Source organism: Melozone crissalis, unplaced genomic scaffold (assembly GCF_028551555.1).
Source record: "Melozone crissalis strain CALT ecotype California unplaced genomic scaffold, PUWL_Pcris_2 ptg000042l_1, whole genome shotgun sequence".
In the NCBI taxonomy this organism is placed as follows: Eukaryota; Metazoa; Chordata; class Aves; order Passeriformes; family Passerellidae; genus Melozone; species Melozone crissalis.
Genome location: NW_026535820.1, coordinates 35873271 through 35893209, shown reverse-complemented (window position 1 = coordinate 35893209; position 19939 = coordinate 35873271). Strand labels below are relative to the sequence as shown.

The following is a 19939-nucleotide window of genomic DNA, read 5'->3' as shown; positions in this document are numbered from 1 at the left end:
GGAATTTACTTGAATAATGAAGAATTATTCTTCCAAGACTTCTTTATGTAGAAGAAAAAGGGCAGTGTGAATTCTTGGCCTGGGAAAAGCATAAAGAGTAATTTATTTTTTTTTTTTTGCTACACTGTGCAGTCTGGAAAACAGATCTGCAGAGAATTCCTGACAGATGAAGATCTCCAAAATTTCTGCTCTTTGAGGAGAGGTTGTGTCTTTGCTAGATGCACCTATTGAAGGAACTTCCATTATGCAGACTGTGAACTGCACTATGGTGGGTCTAAACCATGTGGAAAGAGTAAAAACAGGATCAGCCAAGACCTCTTGAGGTAGCAGAGTATTTTCCTTTCTGGGTTTTGGACCCAGAGTGCTTTCTGTAATGCTGAGTATCCTATTTGAGGCTCGTGAGCATGTTTCACACTTTACCTTTGTTTATTAATCTTTGTAACTATGAACCTCACACTTCTGTGCATATTACTTTTATATCTGAGTGTCTGTAAAGTTCCACACTTGAAAATTCATAATCTTGTTGACTTTTCTGCCTTTATTAATAAAAAGACCATATATAAAGGAAAACAGTAAGACACATTTCTCCTGGCATGCAGAAGAACTGCAGCAGCATCTGTTATTCAGCTTTTTTTTGAGTTTCTCTATTATGTGCTATTTTCTTTAGATAAACTGGGAGGTCATATATTAAAAGCATAGTAACAGATTAGATATAAGGTAGAAACACATTTTTTTGGTGCTGAAGAATAATAAAGAGGAATAAGATATTTAATTAGACACTAACATGCAAAGCACTTGCAAGGAAGCATGCCAGAAGTGAATCAGTGCAATTTCTAGATGTTAGCCACAGTAAACTTGGTAAGCATCTCTAGAACATTTTGTTCTGAAAGATGATTTGTATTTTTAGAGTCTCTGAGAATAAGGATTGACTAGTCAGAAATGTCCCAGTCATTGCTGGGTAGAAGTTAAGAGTCTTGAAACAGCAAAAAAGGAAACCAAAACCACACACACACACAAAGTTATTTCTGAGCATTTTTCAGAAAGTAGCTGTCTTAAGAGAAGTGACTGCCTTGTCAGCTTCTGAGATGTGTCTAATCTCCTGATTCAGAGATTTTCCAAACTGACAGGAATCTTTTAATAGAAGATTAAACTACTGTCCTTGTGCCTGGTTGAAGAAATCACTTATTCAGAAATTTCAGTCACTCATTCACAGCAATCATCCCTGCTATCATTTCTATATTGTTTTCAGCTATTTTCTTTTAAAGTTTCTTAATCACATTTCCTTGTTCATTAGCGAAAAGCTGATGAGCCTTTTAATTATTTATTCTGCCAAATCCAAATGCAATAGCCTGCAGTTGCCTTTCTGCCGTGTGATTGGAGAAAGGAAGCTGTGTTGCCAGGGTCCCATATTTTTAAGTAGCAGAATAGGTGGTAATTAGGCCTGATGTCACAGAAAACCTTGTGGAAAAACTGCCAACAATCTGAAATTTATTCTGACAGAAAAAGGGATCTATTCAGAAAATAGCTGTGATTTATTTTTATTTCGTTCAACAAAATTATCTGTACTGTGTATTATATAAATACAGTGCTTACCTCATCTCCCTTCTAGGAGTAAGAATGTAAGGAAGAGAAAATAAAAGCCAGAACAAATCTCTGTTTGAGAATAAAAGTAGTAACACATGATAAGCCTTTTGTAAGACTTACAATTCAGAGAAATCATCGATACTGCACCTCAAGAAGGTGCTAGGAAAGACTCAAGTGCCCTGAACTTTTCTCAGTTTAGTGTTTTTATTCCCTACATCTGCATTATTTCATTAAGGGGAATTGCCTCTAGTTGCTTCTAAAAATTTTTTTTAAATTATGAACAATTTATGCATTCTGTAATTTGGATCAGAATTAATCCCACGTCTAAATTACTTTAGATGAAGTCTATCTAATACCATGCACAGTATTTATGTGCGTAATTTGTGTAGGGACACATTCAGCACAGAGAACGCTCACAGACCACAACCTGCACTCATCACGAACTTCGTGGTAAACTTTTTGAGCAGAAGAGAGTGACAGAGCAAGCTTCTACTTGCTTTTGTGTACAAACCTCCTTGCCAAAGTATTCTAGCAAACCTGTGGAGATGTTGGTATGCCTCATATTGCTGATGTATGTTTGCACACTACAGCGTTCTGATAGGTCAGCACCATCTCAGACCTACCAAATTATACCTCAGACTGGGTATTTTTATGGAAAATAATACTGTTCAAGTATGGAACATTCAGAGTGCCACTCCATTGAATAACCCACAGATAAATTTATAGTGTCAGCTCTTCCACAGGAATTGCATGTATGCATATGCCTCTCCACAGAGACTGTGGGACAGGTAAGTTATATTTAACAGAAGGAGAAGTTATCCCACACTTACAAGAGGGTACAAACTGTGTGCATTCAAAGTATTCACAATTTTTATCATGGTGTAGGAAATCCACTGCTTGTCTTGCTTGCTGATAACATCTTGTATTTGCATAACCTCTGTCTTGTTAGCTGCTTATTCTGTGCAAAATAGAGTAAAATATTCTTTTCCCGGTGGAATTTTATCTAATCAGATAAGTCTGAGATATACAGATGTCCAATAAATATTCAGAAAAGAATGATTCTGAGTTAGCATGGACCTGGTTTTGCCTTACATAATGGCACACATATAATGGCATATTATCTCCTTCTGAAAGAACCAGTATCTCAGCAGCCCAAATGTTCAAATGTTAACTCTTCCTGAAAGAGTTGTAGACAAATAAGCATATGTCAGCACCTATAAAAGATTTTGAAGATTTTGAATAAATAGATTAAGATAAAACAGAGACTGGAAAGGAGCCTCTAGAATGAAAGATCTGGTGCTTAAGGTTTTCAGGCTGTACTCAGAAACCTCGGTGATCTGCATTCAAATACATTTTTTGTCTCTCTTATTATGAGAAGCTAAATACTGGAGATAAGGAAGGAGAGATATAAAACAAATTCAGTTATTGTTCTAACTCAGTGTGAAAAAGCTACAGAAATTGAGGTTTAAGGGGAACGAATTTTCTATCACTCCAGTAAATCCAAGCTCACGTATATGTTTGGATAAGAGAAAGATCAATGTGATTCACTATCTGTCAGCATCACCTAATAGATAGATGCAAGGCAGAGAAATAATGAGCTGAAATCTCAGCAAACCAATCAGTAGGTAGTGAAACCATGATGTACCACCTTCTGCTGAATCCCAAATGAGGCAGACCACCATGCAGGACCAGTGAGCCAATGTGCTAATGAAGACATGGAACCTGGAAATCCTGTCAAACATTTGGAGTCTTTCCTTCACTTCCTTCAAGAAGTGTACATTAGGATTAATTTCTGAGGTTTTTTTTGGTGTTTTTTTTCTGCATAGGACTGGAGGTCTCTGACTGAGGTCTGTCACCTATTTAATGTTATTCTTCCCACTAAAAACCCTCTTGAGGATGAACTTGGTAATTTTTGGCGAATTTGAGTGTTTCAGCTTAAAACCACATTAAACAATGTATTCTAATCACTGCTATTCTTTAGCACTCCTGTTTTAAATAAAATGCTGCAAAGATGAAACATTCTTAAGACAATCCAACTCCCTGCCCCCAAAGTGCAACCCTGAAATGTTAAAAATAGAATACAAGAAAAGCAAATGAAGAGAAGAAAATATAATCAATCAGCTTGGTAAAGCTTCTACATTTATAAAAAATAAAAATAAAAATTAAATATGCTCACTCCTGGTGAGTTTTTTCCCCTAAATTATAAGAATAGTTGCCCTAAGAAAGACCAAATCTAGCTACTGGCTGTTTCCCAGAGTGAGGAGTAACAGATGCCTAGAGGAAAAAAAATATGAAAAAGGTATGTAATTTCTCATCAGTTACATTGAAGTAAACAAAATATATATATTTTAAAAAATCTCAAGATATGAAAATGTCCTTATGGGTTGTCTAACAGAACCAAACTGAATTAAAAAACTAAACAGTTTTTGAAACAGAACTAGGGGTAGAAAAACCACTCGGAACTTGAACATTACAATTAATACATTAACACTTCCTCGGTGTCAACAGAAAAAAGCTCCTCTGATGTAAAAAAACTGAAATATTGGTCATAACTGTTACCAAAATCTCACTCATTTAATCCAAAATAAACCACTGTAAATGGCTTACCCGCCAATTAATAAAAATATCTATCATCCACACCCACAGAAAAGGCACAAGGCATGGACAGGTTGCAAACTCCTCTTTCACTCTGACTCACATGACCAGTTCAATCAACTTGATCCATAAAACAAGTGTAATAAAAATTATTTTGGGGAACACAAAGTGGGGTGGACCATGACTGTTTCTGCAGCTAACGTGACTGCATTTGAGAGCAAGAAGGGTAAAATCTGTGTCCCCAGTTGTCATTGGTACCTCAAAAAAAAATAATGCAGGCTTATTTCTAAAGTTAAGAGGTAACAAAAAGAATTACATAAAAAGAAAATTTTGGTTATGAAACAATGTGCGTTTTTTTCCTGAAAAGTACATAGTATGGTTTGAAAGTACATAATCAACTGGCAAGAATCCATATCACAAGATCAGTGTCCAGATTGAAATTTTAGCTGGACTCCTGAAACCTAATTATGTACTTTCTATATGTCCAACATAGAGAGCTGCGTTACACTCTCAACACAGCTAAATCCATGCAGAATTCAATGGGTAATAGGGGGACCTTTTACTCTCTCAACACTAATTCTTTGCATAATAGCCTAAATCCTTTTATTCTCCTCCTTCTCCCACACCATCTCAATAGTTTAAGACTGTGGGAAGCAACTGCTTAATCCTCTATTCAGAACGTTATACTGAAACCAAACATGAAACACATATTCAGTGTTTATCTTAATGAACAGAAGGCTCTTTGATGCCCCATCTCCCACTTCTTTAGAGCAGCTAATTCAAGCTCTGTTTTCACACAGTGAGGGGAGTTCGAAGTCTCTGTTCTAAAAAAAATGAGCAGTGCATTCTGAAAGAAGCAGCTCCTAATTTCCAAACATCATAATAAGCAATACTTTGTCTTTAAAAAAAAACATTTTGGGAGTTGCATGAAAGCAGGGAAGCTGTACATGCCAGCTGTCTGACCCAATTCTAGTATAAATATTTTAATTACAGGTACAATTAAATTTCAGTTAACTGCTTCTTAGACTAATAGCTATCTAAGAATTCAAATAAGCTTAAAAATGAAATATACATTTAATTTACTGTTTGAGGGTATTTCTGTTCATCCTTTCTTTCCTTCCATGTGGCCATGCCTTACTCTCAGCAGAGGTAATAATTTCAAGATTACTTTTCAAACCATAAAACCAGCAACATAAAAGATGACTGGGGAGTCTCTCTCAAAAAGGCAGAGTGCCTTGCACACCTCATGGAAGCAGCATTCGTACTGTACCTCCAGAGTGCTGGATGACATGAGCCCACAGAGATTTCTGTGAGAACAGCAGAATCATCCCTAAAAGTATGTATTTATGTGATACTCACATTTTACCTCTAAAGGCTTTATCTCCCAAGGTTTTTCTCAGTCCAGCAGAATAACTTCTGCATATGATTCTGTCATCTTAAGGACAAAATGCAAGAGAAGCTTGTATATAAAAGCACATGAATTCTCCTGGCAGCTGTTAGAAACCTGAATGTTACATCCAGACCTGTTTTCTTCTTTATTATGAAATGTCTCTGTCCTTTGTTTAATGGAGGCTGCTGTACACAATTCCTTGAAGTCAGCATGGGGAAGCTTAACTGCTGCTTGTTCCCTGGAATTTTTAACTCTCCACAATTAGTCTGCTAATACAAGGCAGAGCATAAAGCTCTTTCTTTGTCTCACAGCTATATAAAGGGAATTTAGAAAATATGAGATGAGGCAGTAAGTCTTATGCTTTCAAGGCAATAAGACTGATTTGACCCTGATTTTGCATAAACAATTATTTTTTAATTTTTAACTTACTTATTCAAGTCAGGAGCCACTTTCTAATCACTGTAACATAGCTGGAGGAGAATCTTTGTCATCTGCTCAGCTAAACTGATACTATCATCAGATCTGCAGTTAAGTCGAATTCTTCCAAAAAATAACTTTCCTTTAAGACCCAGACACCTACTACTCGATAGTATCATGATTTTCTAACATCTCCACAGTTTTGTGAGTTGTTTGTTTTCATTTTCCCCTGAAGGGAGGTGCAGACCAATGGATACAAACAACTTGCACCAAAAATACACTGAATATAAAGAAAAGTCCAAATATTGGGGGGTGGGAGTTGTGGGAGGAAATTTTTCCCTCAGCATCAAGAGAACCCTTTGAAATATTCTAAAAACCCTGACAGCTTCCTTCTTTTCCTTCCTAAGATGACAGATCCTAATCTAAAACCTTGCTAGGATATAAATCAGTTCTGCTTCAAAGCTCACCCTGCCTGCATTAGGTGAAGTAGAAGAATGGCCAACGCTGTGCCCAGAACTCACACCTCAGTACCCTTTGGTTTGACTCTACCTTCCTACAGGTTTTGTATTAGCAAAACATTTAACATACCATTTTTGGAATCTCTCTGTTAGCGAAATACTTTAGTGTTCACTGCAGCATATTGATTTCTGTACAGCTTTTACCTTACTTGTAATTTTGGTTGGATGCCTTTCCTCTTTTTCTCTGACAATCTATGACCCAAGGCTTTTCCTGACAACATATGAAGTAGAGGGAGGCTCCATCCCTGCTTTTGTGCAGCCTTTTTATCCTGCTCTAAGACTCCACAGAACTTTCCCGTCACAGTGAAACAGAAAATACCACAAGTTTGTTTAATTATAAGAACCACAATACACTAAAAGAAAAGTTTCCAGAGAACAAATCTTAACGCATGATGCTGAATAGTGATGGAACAAGACAAAAAAAAAATCACTCAATTTCCTCATTCTCAATTTGTAACATTCAGGAATACAGGAAGTCAGTAAAATAATTTCTATACTTTTTTTATGAAAAGAACAATATTTTTCTTAGTGAAATTTTTGATTTATTGTTATTAATATTTTTTAATAACCTTAAAGGATGCTTTGCTATCTGTTTTGCATTCTCAGACTAGGTCTCTGCTGGTACTGTAATAATAGCAATAATAATAATAATTACCATGGAAGGAAGGGTGTCATTAATGAAACAACGGTAATAAAGCAAATAAAACGAATAATAAAAATGCATTAAGAAGTGCTCTGAATTCTGGACCCTCATGCTAAACTGAATCCCACCAGGTCTTCTCCCAGGCTTTTTGACCAGGCTAATGTTTTAACAATCATCTACACTAACACCACAAGAAAGACCTATAGTTTACATATAATCTGTCCTGAGGTCACAGCATGAAGTCTGCTTTACATCAGTCACTGTTCTTTTGAGGACCAAAAGGTGATCCACCAACACACTTTCCCTCCTGCAACTGTCTTTTCTGACTGCACGTGGCAGGCACAGACCTCTTGAAGTTCATTGCTGAGTTTGTGAACACAAAAGCATTCCACAGATAGTGAAAGGAAAAACTGAGAGCAAAAAGTGGCTACTTTGGCACAGTGTTACACACTCTCAACACACAGGTTTCAGCAATGATGGTATAGTTCCAGACTCACTTCTCAAGAGTTCATGCAATAAAAGTGAAATGCCAGTACTTCTTACAGTATAGCCATTGCTGGGGGATGCTCAGGAATTGCTCTGTAAAACAGCACCAGTTTTTTTTATAAGCAGAATGTCCTGCAGTGTTGGCTGATATAAATTAACTTCTGGGAGGTTTTTATTACACTGTTCACTGTTCATTCCTCTAAGCTTCTGAAACCCACTGCACCTAGAAGATTGTGTGGTCTCTGTCAAGGGGCTGATGAGCAATAAGGAAGTGTGCTGGATCAAGACTGAACATTTGTAATTTTGCAAGCATGGAATAGGTATTTTACTCAATTGTAAGTTAAATGAGCAGATCTACTAAACAGAAGACTAGAAGAGAAATCTAAGGTAGAAAATGTTGATATTATAAAGTAATTTATTGCAGTTTTTGCTTAGTTATAAAGACTGTAGGTAGTGTGCTTGTGAAAAAAAAACCCCACTCTTGGCCTTATATCAGCTTCAATAAGCTGTAGAGCCATAAATCAGTCAAAATCCGTACTTCAGATTCAGTTTAGAAGAGTTGAAGTATTGAAGACATGAGCAATTCCTACGTGCACCACTTGCTGTAAATCAAGCTCCACGGTGAGCTCGGGAACTGCCTCTGAAGAGAGACTTGGGCAAGTTAAAAGAAAACACTGATGCGAGCAAGGCGCTGGTGAAGGATGAGTGCTGCCAGCACAGAGGGAGCCCCTGACAGGGAAAAGAAGCAAGGCAGCATACACTAAGGAAGCCCTGGCCTCTTCCCATGGCAACCCATTACATTATGAGCTCTGCAGAAGGAAGGGAAAAGGAGTAGATGCTGCTGCAGCTCTGTCAAATGAAGGACTTTGCAGTTAAGCTGTAAACAAATAGCTTGAAAAAAGCCATTTTCCTCATCATTTTAGTTTCAAGTATTTTTTACAACAGCAATGCTTTAGAAATGAAGGTCCAGTTCAAGGAAGGCACTGTTCACAAATTTCCAGTTTTAGGTAACAAGGAAAAGGCAAAACAGCAAAGGTTTCCTTCCTACAAGGTAGGGATGAAGCTACAACACTCATGAGATGTGGAGGGGCCCAAATTCACTTATGTCTTCCCTCCAGGGGCTTCACACTCTAGTTTGTCACTACCCATAAAAACAAAAAAAATCTTTTACTTCCCTGATTTCTTTGGAGCTCTCAGTTTTTGGAATGCTTTTTCTTAGATCCACCAAAGTGTTAATAGTAGCTACTGCTCTTCAGACTGTTCTATGAGATTCAGATTTTAAAATGTTAAAGAACACTATCAGGGCAAATGAAGGAAAACAAGAGAAACAACAGCTCTTCTTGTGCCTTTTTTTTTTTTTTTTTGTTATTCAGTATTACCTACCATGCATTTCTTTCTTTCTTTTATGCAGCATATTTTACAAAGACATCTACAATGCCTTTATTTGTAAATGGAAATATTCAGGAGAGAATCAATTGAAGGAAAGAAGGACACAGATAATCCTTATTACTTTCCTTTTCATTCTTGCCCCACCAAGTGCAGTCTTGCTATTGTAAATGACCACAAAAAGAACTTCTTATTTAAAGCACCATGAAAAGAAAGCCCTCAGAAATGACTCACATTGTGTATGGCCATTATGCCTAACAGGCACTGAGGGTTACTACTGTTGGCAAAGAAAGTTGGCACACACTTAGCTCCATGACCTTTGGTCACACAGAGGTGCGGCACACCACGAGATATGCAAATGCCATACTCACAGCAAAGGATCTCTTTTCATACCTTAGCCTTGAATGACAAAACTTGATGAAATATGTTCATATTTTTCTTTTTTTTTTTTTCTTCTTGAAAGATGCTTAACTCAATACATGAGATAACTTGAATGGCTGCAGTGGCAAACAAGACACCCTTGTAGAAAACGCTGTCTTGGTTTGGAGTCTCTAGATGACCAGTCAGAAGCCCTGGCTTGCAGTTGAAATTACTTACACCTATTAAAGATTATTATTATTTAGTCTATTTCATTTATTAAGTGCAACAGATATTCTTATCTGAAATGAACTAATCAGAATGGCTGTCTCAGGCTGCCCAAGCTTCTTATACTTCTCTTGACCCAAACTCTCCAATATTTTATTGACTCAACCTTTCTGGCCTCACCACAGCTCTGGTAGTCTAACATACCCAGGTGACAGTCCTACAAGAATTCCATCACCCTGCTGAGGTACTTTGCAGGAGAGAGAAGACGCCTAATTCAAACAGCAAATTTTAGACCAATTAGAAGTGGAGTGAATAATCAAACTGTTCAAACATTTGACTGCAAACACAACAGGAAAACTTGTATAACTAAGAGGTGTAAATTTAAATGCATGGCATGCATTAAAAGGCTGTATGTACCAAACATTAGTGTGGCTGGCATTTCATGCAGAGCTGGTATATTAATTTACCTCTCCAAAACCCTTCTGCCTTCTTGGATATGGTAGGATAAAGGGGAAACAATTTGCAAACACTCAGCCCTGTTTCCTTTCACAACAGCAATAACAGTCTCACAATTTTGTGGGTTCCCGGCTGCAACATCTTTTACTAGTACTCAGTAGCATTCTTCCATGAAACTCCTCAATAATTTTTAAGAGTTCAAGAACATCTTCAATGTTTCTTATAAATGGTTTGAATTTACTGAGCAGTAAATTTTCAACAGTGAAATTTCACTAAATTGGTGAGACCAAAAGGCAACTGCAAGGACATCAACCATAGTGTGTTACTCTATTCTAGGGTGACCAAAAGTGACAGCAGGATCAGATGAAGCATTTATCACATAGTATTAGCTTGGACTGTGATATGGCTTCTAAACTCTTTCCCCTTTCATTATAATACCTGTTGTAACTGTCACCAGAGAGCCTTCTCAAAGGAGAAGGCATCAACACAAACTATGAAGGGAGGTCAGAAGATGCAGGATGAGCTGGCCTTTTATGGCAAGGGGAGGCAGTGACCTTAAACTCCCAGGAGAGACAAAGCAGCAGTGACAGCTACACTGCAAGTTCCCCTTCAGCAAGCTGCTCAAACTTCAGCAGTTTGGAACTGGCCTGGGAGGTTTTTTTTACAGCAGTTAGCAATTTTCCTTTTTCTTGTCTTCTCATCATACTTTGACAACCACACTCTCCAGAGTACGAGGAAGCTTATGTGACATATCTCTTGCTCTCAAGTCTTTGTAACAATATTGTGTTCTGTCTGTTTTTGTTAATTTCTTCCTAGCTATTCTGATACAAAAAACTCCACATAGTGTTGAGAAGTGATAGAAAAGCCTGCATTTTGATCTAAAGAGAGACTCTCTAATGTCCCAGACAGTTCTACTCTCTCACATGCCATCGGAAGATAGAAGTTCTCCCTTGTAAAGCTGGAGAAGAAAAAAATAAATTGATAAGTAAAGAAATGATGGCTCAAGCACTTCTTTCCTTCTCTATATCTAATCATGCAAGAAATAAATTGATTAATATCCTGAAGTCATCCATGATGAATCACAGAATTTTTAGGATCAGTAGAAGCTGTGTTGAATCATTTCACCTATCTTAGACACAGAAGAGAAAAGGAAAAAGGAAAGTACTATAAATTGAAGGGTCAGAAAAATTAGTTTTATGGTCCTGCAGAGACTTGACTCACCTATAAGGTCAGACCAATCAATCAATCAAAAAAATAAAAACCTTTCTTTTTGAGGACTTGACAACGTGAGTCCTGCCAAACGTACTCATTACAGCTCTTCCCTTTTTTCTTTCTTTATCAGAATGATGCTGTCAAGTTCAGTATGTGATCTAATATAAAAGCTTAGATCCTTCTTTATCAGAGCAGATAACAAGAAGTGTGGGTAGCAATACAGCATGTTGATTATTTCTGACTAAAAGCTGAACCTTGAAGGCTCGCTTTGTTCAATAGCCAGAGACAGCAATTGTAGTCTTTATTTTCTTCTGAAACTCCCAAGCTTTGACTTAAGTCATGCCACACTTTCTTATAACATATGATGAGCTCTGTTGCAAAGGATTAATTTGTTTCCCACATCTCATACAGTTCTTTTTTCCCCCTCATTTCCACGACTCTTTATGGATAACATTCTGGGTATGTGTGATATGTTTGCAATTTTATCTGAAAATACTCAGATAAAATAAACACATTACTATACTGCTCAGCTCTTTTGGCTTTTTGGCTATGCTGGTATTACTGTCCTGCAGACTTTGTCTCTTCATCTATAGGCACAGAAGAGATGAAGAAAGGCGTCAGGGGCATCAGCACTTTAATGTCAGCTGCTTGCAAGCCAGGTTAGTCAGTAATGTATTCAGAGCCTATTAAAGCTGACAGGATCCTCCACAGATGTAAAGCTCTCCTGCAGTAACCAGCAAGAACATTTTTCCATATCCTCTGTGATGCTGAGATGCAGATCCCTCCTTCGAAATGTTTTGAAATTCTTCCATGCTAACTGAATGCACCCCATTGGACTTCATCTCTTTAGTTTTAATATTTTGTTTGCAGCAGAGACAGTGAGTATTTGACCCAAAGACAGAGGCTGGATCAGTCTGTTTCACACAGCTGCTTGTCGAGCTGACATTTATTCAAAACTCTTCCCATCAGAAGAGAATGATCTATTACCACCACAAAATGGCAAAATGCCAAGAGACAGATTTTGAGAATTTCTGCTTCCATGAACAGGAAGATATTATCAAGACTAATTCATGAAAAGGAGTGCAAAATATATCTTTAAAACCACTTAACACAGCCATAAAAATATATTGCTTTTAAACGCCTACGATGTTATTCAATTAATGAATTGCTATCAATACCCTCAATTTAAAAATTCCTATTTATAAGATTCTCAGGCTCTACTTTACACCCTTTTTATTTCCATGCTCCCCCTTTCACTCACGTCCAACTCTTCTAAATCATTAAAGAAAATAATGAATTTCACCAGAACCTGTTGCCACAGGACACCTGTGCTAGGAGCAGGGCCTAGGATCTGCTGCCAGGGCTTGGCGATGCCCAGAGACCACCATGACACTGCAGGACTGGCACCCTGGTCCTGGGGGTATTGAAGGTGCACAGAGCCCTGGGGTGCCCAGCTCCCAGGAGAACAGCTCCCTCTCTCAGGAGGCAGCACTTGGCAGAGGATGCCAAAGACAGCCATGGAGATCCTTTTGGAGAACACCAACTCCCAGCCTGCTGAGGGGCTGCCAAGCCTTCAGAGGAGGTACCAGGAGAAGGATGGGGCAGGAGGGAGAGGCCACTGATGGCATGGGGCCTCACTGAGCTCTCTGGATGCTCAGGCCAGGCATGCCAGCACTGGGGGGCACGCTGTGCCAAGGCAGCCACTTTCATCCCACGCCTCTTCCCACACATGGGCCAGGGGCAGCAACATGCAGTGCCTCAGGACAGCCATGGCCAGGCCTCATCCCCACAAGGGGACAGGCTGCCACTGCTCCCAAAGACAGAAAACTTGCAGGTACCTAAGCTGAGAGAAAGCACAGGTTTAACTCTCAGAAAGTATTTTTATTATCTCTAAGCAGGTGACAGCCACTGCAGGTATAAGAACTATCTTCCTTTCTTGACTCCAGCTTTCAGTCATCTTTAAATTTCCTCAGCTTTGAAATTAAGATCTTCTTAATACCAGAGAAAGAGGCTTTGCATATGAAACGAATTATTAAACTCACATGAGATGCATCCATTTTGGAGATGAGGGATTGCATGAAAGAGAGACACACTGTGATCTTTTCCTTCTTGTCACTTTCATATTAAAACAAACGCTGTATCATTATTGGGACCCGTTTGTCCAAGGTCACTCAATTGTTCAGCATTTACAAGCTGGCAGCTTATCACAGGCAGAAGCAGCACATATAATCATTATTGATGCTGGCAGTCTCCACCCTCGCTAATACTGCTCGTTCTGTCAGCCAGTCCCTGGCTTGTCGCAGGCAAATGGAATTATTTTTTGAGCTGTGCCTCAGATCTGCAGCTCAAGGGAGCTGTTTGATGCTAGACCACAATTAAGTGCCAAATGGTATCATACCTATTTATGGAACATGCCAGGTCAACAGCTACTGATCAATTAGGCTCAACTCCTCCCATCCACAGCTCAACATGAATGCCATGTCATGTGGTGGGCACCTCTGAGGGAAAGCACCTCACCTCCTCCCACATGTGAAATGCCTGAAGAGTTGCCTTCTGATGCCATTGTAGCCCCCAGAGGGGGCTCTCCCTTGGATGGCATTGATCCCATCTTCCAGCTTTGGGTGAACGACTCCATTGCTCAGTTCCCACCGTGAGGCAGAAATATACAAGCTATAGGAATTCCTGGCTCCAGAGCCTTGCAGAAAGTGCCCTCTGCTCTGTAAACTTCCATAACTTTTCCCCCCATTTTATTAATCCTCCTCAAAACTTGTATTTGTAATTGCAACTGCTGAAATTTTACACTATGTAAATTACAATTGTATTTATTAACATGAAACCAGGTTTTTGAGTTTTCAGCTCAAAACTTTAGCTAACATTAAAGTATGATCTTTTTGAAGATGACAAAGAATTCTGTTTAAAACTCCAGAGATAAATGATTTCATAATATTTTTTAGATTACTGAATGTTCTTTTAGTTTACTCACTAAATATGCCAAAGTGGCAAACACACAGATGACACAGAGAGAGAACAAAATATATATTGCTGAACTTGCTTGTTTGCTAGGAATTGCTGTTCTATCAGGAATAAAAATCCCATGAAATTCACTTCCTAATGTTAGTAGAACACAGAAAAGCCATCGACTACTAAAATGCCATAGCTATGCTTCTCTTTGATACCTTGACAATTCAAAATTACCATTGATCTAAACCACTTCTTGCTAAGAACCAATACATAAAACATATCTCTGTAAGTATTTTTTTTTTTGCTGAGGGAAACACTAAAATCCAGTAATAGAGATGAAAGCACTTGTTTTGTGAAGATCTGCTGGGCTTCTGTTAGAGAAACACTTTTTAGAAAAAGAATTTGGGAAAGGGACACAAGCATATTTATGTAGATGCACATAAGAAATTTTAAGTTGGATGGAAAAACAGGGGTGTATTGCAGATAAAGTTTCTATAAGTTTGCTCTAAAATGAAGATATTCTGCTTAAAGAAATTACTGCATCAGCACTAGCCTCTTAAATTGCTTGAAAATAAAAACTTCGTTAGGACCTCAATCCTGGCAGTAACTAATTAAACATCATTAATAACTATATGCCTATAAGAGACTACTTAGAGAAAAACCTAGCAAAGTAAAATCTCTTTGGCTACCCTGCAGTTACTGTGAAAGTCCAGATAGTTTAAGAGAAAATTTTTCCTTTTTAGAGGGAGGCATTTCAGGCTTTCAAATGGGATTCCATATCAAGTTCATTTTTCTCTTCTAATTACTAGTGTACGGTTACAAATGCAATAGAAAAGCTTTTATTTTCTATTAAATCCTTGATAACTTTTTCAGGAAGGGCTAAACTCTAAATATTTAAGATTAGTTTAAATGATATTTTTTTACTACGCCCATAAAGAGCTTACAGGCTCCATCTTCTTCCCTTGCTACTATTCCCATAGGTATAGCATAGATTGATTCTTCTCCGAATGGTACAATGATCTCATGAACCACAAGAATAATCCACTTCCTGATTCTGTGCTCACGGAAATAAATGAGAAATTTTGGTACCAATTTAAATTATTCCTGAAAGATACATAGTCTACATACCCAAATGCCTGTTATTACCCAGTTGCTGATGTCCTTGTCCAGCTTTTCAGAAATGCTCCCCAGCACAGCTAGGATTAGTAATTGCAAAAATTAGGGTTTAACCTTACAAGAAAAATTCAACTTCAGGTACAAAAATCAGGTTTCAAGGATTACCTTCGTCAAGCTCACAAGTGGTCCATCCCAGCAAGCAGGAAACATAGTTAAGGCAGCAGACTTCCATGGATAAACAAGGAGCTCCCCACTAAACTAAAGCACAAGAAGTAGAAAGGTAAAAACAGGACCAAGTGACCCAGGAGGAACACAGAGCCATGGTTCAAACATGCATGGACGGAATCAGGAATTTGGCAAGGAATGTAACTGGTAACAAGAAGCATTTCTACAATCAGAATTCTCGTCGATCAAGGACACAGAAATGGGTAAAGGTCTCAATGTCTTCCATTACTCATTTTTTACTGGTGAGCCTTCCTTTGGGAATCCCAGGCCCTCAGCTCAGAGGAAAAGCCTAGTCCAAGGACAACATACCATCAGTGGTACAGGATCATCTTACAGAAAATAAACAGGGCATAAACAACTTCATGGGCCCTGATGGGATGCTCCCACAAGTACTAATGGAGCTGGTTGCTATTGCTTGCAAGGCCAATCCCGATAATCCTTGAAAGACCATGGTGATTGAGAGAATTTCCTAAAGACTAGGACTAGAGGAAAGCAAACGTCATTCGCATTCTCAAGAAGGGCAAGAAGGAAGACTGAAGGAATTACAGGTGGTCAGCCTTACCTCTGCCTCAGCGAAGGTAATAAAGCAAATGAGTCCAGAAATCATTTTCATACATGAAGGACAAGAAGGTGATCAGCAATAGTCATGAAAGATTTACAAAGAGTGAAACGTGCTTAACCAACCTCAAAGCCTTCTTCAATGAGATGACCAGTGTGGCAAATGAGGGAAGAACAGCAGATGCTATTTATCTTGACTTTATTATTTTTTGACACTCTCTCCCATAAAACCCTCACAGACCATCTGATGAAGTATAGGTTAGATAAATTTACAATGAAGTGGAACTGAAAAATGGCCTAACTTCCAGGCCTAGAGAGTAGTGATCAATGGCACAAAGTCCACCCCAGGTGTTGATACTGAGTCCTTTGCCATTGAAAAACTTTAATAATGACTTGGACAATGGTGAGGCATGCACAGTTAACAAATTTCCAGATGACACAACTAATGATCACACAGCCAACCAGAGGGATCTAAACAAGCTGGAGAATTATAAAGAGAAATTAATGAAGCTCAATAAAGAGAAATGCAAAATCCTGCATTTGGTTAGGAACAAACCCAGGCAGCAGAATTGGTCAGGGCCTGACTGGCTGGAAAGAAGCAGCTTTGTTAGAAAAGGGTCTGTGTGTCCCAGTGGGCAGCAAGCTGATCACCTCATGGCAAAGGACGTTAATGGTATCCTGGGCTGCATTAATTGAGGTTATCCCTCCCCTCTATTCAGTGCTGGTGAGGTCACCTCTGCAGTGCTGTGTCCAGTCCTGAGCTCGTGTCTTAGGTTGGAAATGGGGATGGGTATTCTATTCCTACCTGTTAGAGGTGGGGCAACTCCACAGTACAAGATGTAGCAGAGTGAGTCTAGTGAAGGATTACAAATATGAATAAGGGACTACACCATCTCTAATATGAGAAGCTGAGAAAGATGGAACTGTTCAGTCTGGAGAATAGATATTTCAGGTGGGATCTTTTTGATATGCATAAATATCCAAAGGGAAGGTTGTAAAAAAGATGAAGCCGGGCTCTTCTCAGTGGTGCCCAGTAACAGGACAAAAGGTAATGGGCACAAACTGAAAAAGTGGAAATTCCACATAGAAAAAACTTGACAGAAAGCATTCAACCTTGCACTGGGAGAGATCTTTTTCCTCATTCCATTGAGCAAAACATTTAGTCCCTCTGTGGGCCTAGAAGAGACATATGGACTCATTCAAGCAAAAAGGCCTGCCTAGTTATGCTGCTAGTTCAGTTTTTCAGTGATAGATTCATTCTTCTCTTATATGGACATAGTGACTAACAGTTTTAATAACCTGTGAGCAGCCAGACTTGATTATGACTCTCTTCATTGCATTATAAAATTCAGTCTCTTTGAAGGGAAAGCAGGGTTTCTACACAACTGTTCAAGAAATGAAATTCCTGTTATATATGAAACTCTAATATATTAAAAAGTAGTTCTGATTTGAAATGCAAATATAAAGTGATGAAATTCCTGTAAAGTGAAAATTTTCAAAAATCACCACAAAGTTAATACTCATGAACAAACATCTTATCTTATAAACAGGTTTTAAAGAAGTAGTTGCTGGAGTTGCTGAAGATGTAGAACTCATTGTCCTAGAGGTATCTTTCCACCAAGTACCTTCTGAGTGATGTAACTGAAAAACTCACCATGTTGGTTAGTTCTGACTTCTGAAAACTTCTAAAGTTAAAAAACTCCACATCTCATTATTATTTGACAGCATTTAACAAGATGCATAAAAAAAAGCCTCTTTAAAAATACAAAAAATCTATAACAAATTAAAATATTTTCATTTTCTAGGTACACAATCCACATTTTCTAGGTACAAAATCAATGAGATTTCTTTGAAAAGAAAAACAAACCCAAAAGCTCAGAAATGGTACATTTCCAAAAAGGGTTAAATTTTCATAAAAATCAAATGTCAGAAAATAATTTGGTTAATAAATACATTGCTGTCCAATACATCTGCAAGCAAAGGCTGTATCAATATCATCAAGGATCTTTGCAGAAGACTCAGCTCTTTCTAGAGTTACCACTCTGAGATTTGGTAGACTCTTAGTTGGCCTCAACATACTAACAGAAGGAAAATCCATTTCAGGATTTAACAGTTGAAGCGATGGTCTACAATTCCTCGGGACTCGTCACAAACCATCACGGGCTTGAGGAACAAGGAAGACTACTGTCAGCTTTTCCTTCCTGACTACTGCCAACTTCTCCTTCTGGCTGTAATCTATGTGGCTCATCAAACAGGAACAAAGCTCATGTGTGAGCACATAAGGACTTCACATGAACTTCCTGGGAGGAGGGACTCACAGTGTAAGACACCATTTCATAACACTTCATGTGGCCCTTGAGAATTTTTGACATTTACTGGAAGTATAGCTTCAGTGCACAGAGGTTGCTTGGACATCTAAATTCATTATTGCTGACTTAAAGGGGAAGGTTTGTAAAGGGACTTCTGGAGGAAAACATTAGTAGGTCCCATTAAAGCCAGGAAAAAAAAAAAAATCTGACACTAATAAAATTTCTTCCTTTTCAGAGGAGTCCTCCCCTATGATGAACTATAAAGTAACATCTCTATTTTCTGGGTAAATCTTCCAGTAAAATCTTCTCATAAAGATCTGTAGGCTATAGATAAATGGATATAAACTATGCTAGCTCCAAGGCTATATAAGTTGTAATAAATTCTGCACAGCCTCAAAATAAAGGTGTCCTAATCTCATTTGTTCCTTCATTTTTTATTTTTTTACTTTCATATGCTTTAAATTCAGTACTAAGCATAGGTCACCCAGACTCGCATTCCACCTGCATCAGCTCATGAAACCCATCCTGAGGTTTGTTATTTGGCTTGTTTTTTATAAATTCATTTACTCAAATAAGTAGTAACCTATTCAAAGTATCATGAAATCTTGGTGTTAAGCAGGCTTAATTAAGCTTTGAATACCCAATTAATTATCATTATTTGGAGGAGGCAGTTATAATTTACCTGCAATAGTATAGTATGGTAAATTCAAAAATTTCTGCTACTGCTAATCAAATTACATTGATATACTAATAATTAATAAGACCAGAGGAAAAGAAACCCAACAGTAAGAACAGCCACAACAAATTCTCCCTAAAGGTAGTGTCAGAAGTTCCAGCAATAGGAAGACAAATCTCAGCACTTCTAACTACTTAAAAGTAATGTCAGCCTCTGCCATCAGACAGTGATAACAGAGCCTAGTGCTGCCCTCAGCAACCTCAGCTTGAACATTCTCTCCAAGGTCCTTACAAAATTTAAATGCTTATTCCATCATCACTAGCTGCTAGACACAGAAAACTAACAATATCTGCTGAAAAATCAATCCCCTGATCACAGACTGTTGATGCACATCCCCAAAATATCTGCCCAATAAAAAACCACATCCACACAGACTAATACAGAGCAGGCAATGCTTATTCCTGTTGTTTTTCCCAAACATGCACCCTTCATCCCCAGAACCACAGGACCCACACAATTATTAAAACCTGCCATATTACATGCTTTATGCTGCTCCTACCTAACCTCTCACAAACATCAGTAGATCCAATCCAGGTATCTCAGACTATATCCATTCCTTTTCAAGGATGCAGAGAAAGCAAGTGAGGAGACAGAAACTCAACAGCTCATCTGGGTGAAAGAAATTCTGCAGCAACTTAAGAGAACACTTCTGCCAGGTAAATGGTTTTGGGAACGTTGGGATAAGGAGTTCAAAGCAGCCCTTTTGTCAGATATATGAACTCACCATTCTTCCCTACTCCTGGTTTGTCTATTGGTTTTTCC

At 38.3% G+C, this 19939-nt stretch overlaps 1 protein-coding gene across 1 annotated transcript in view; it reads right to left on the bottom strand.

The window, feature by feature from the left end:
• Positions 1–19939, bottom strand: part of MOCOS (molybdenum cofactor sulfurase) — a 205435-nt gene that overhangs the window by 49810 nt on the left and 135686 nt on the right. The window lies entirely within an intron of this gene.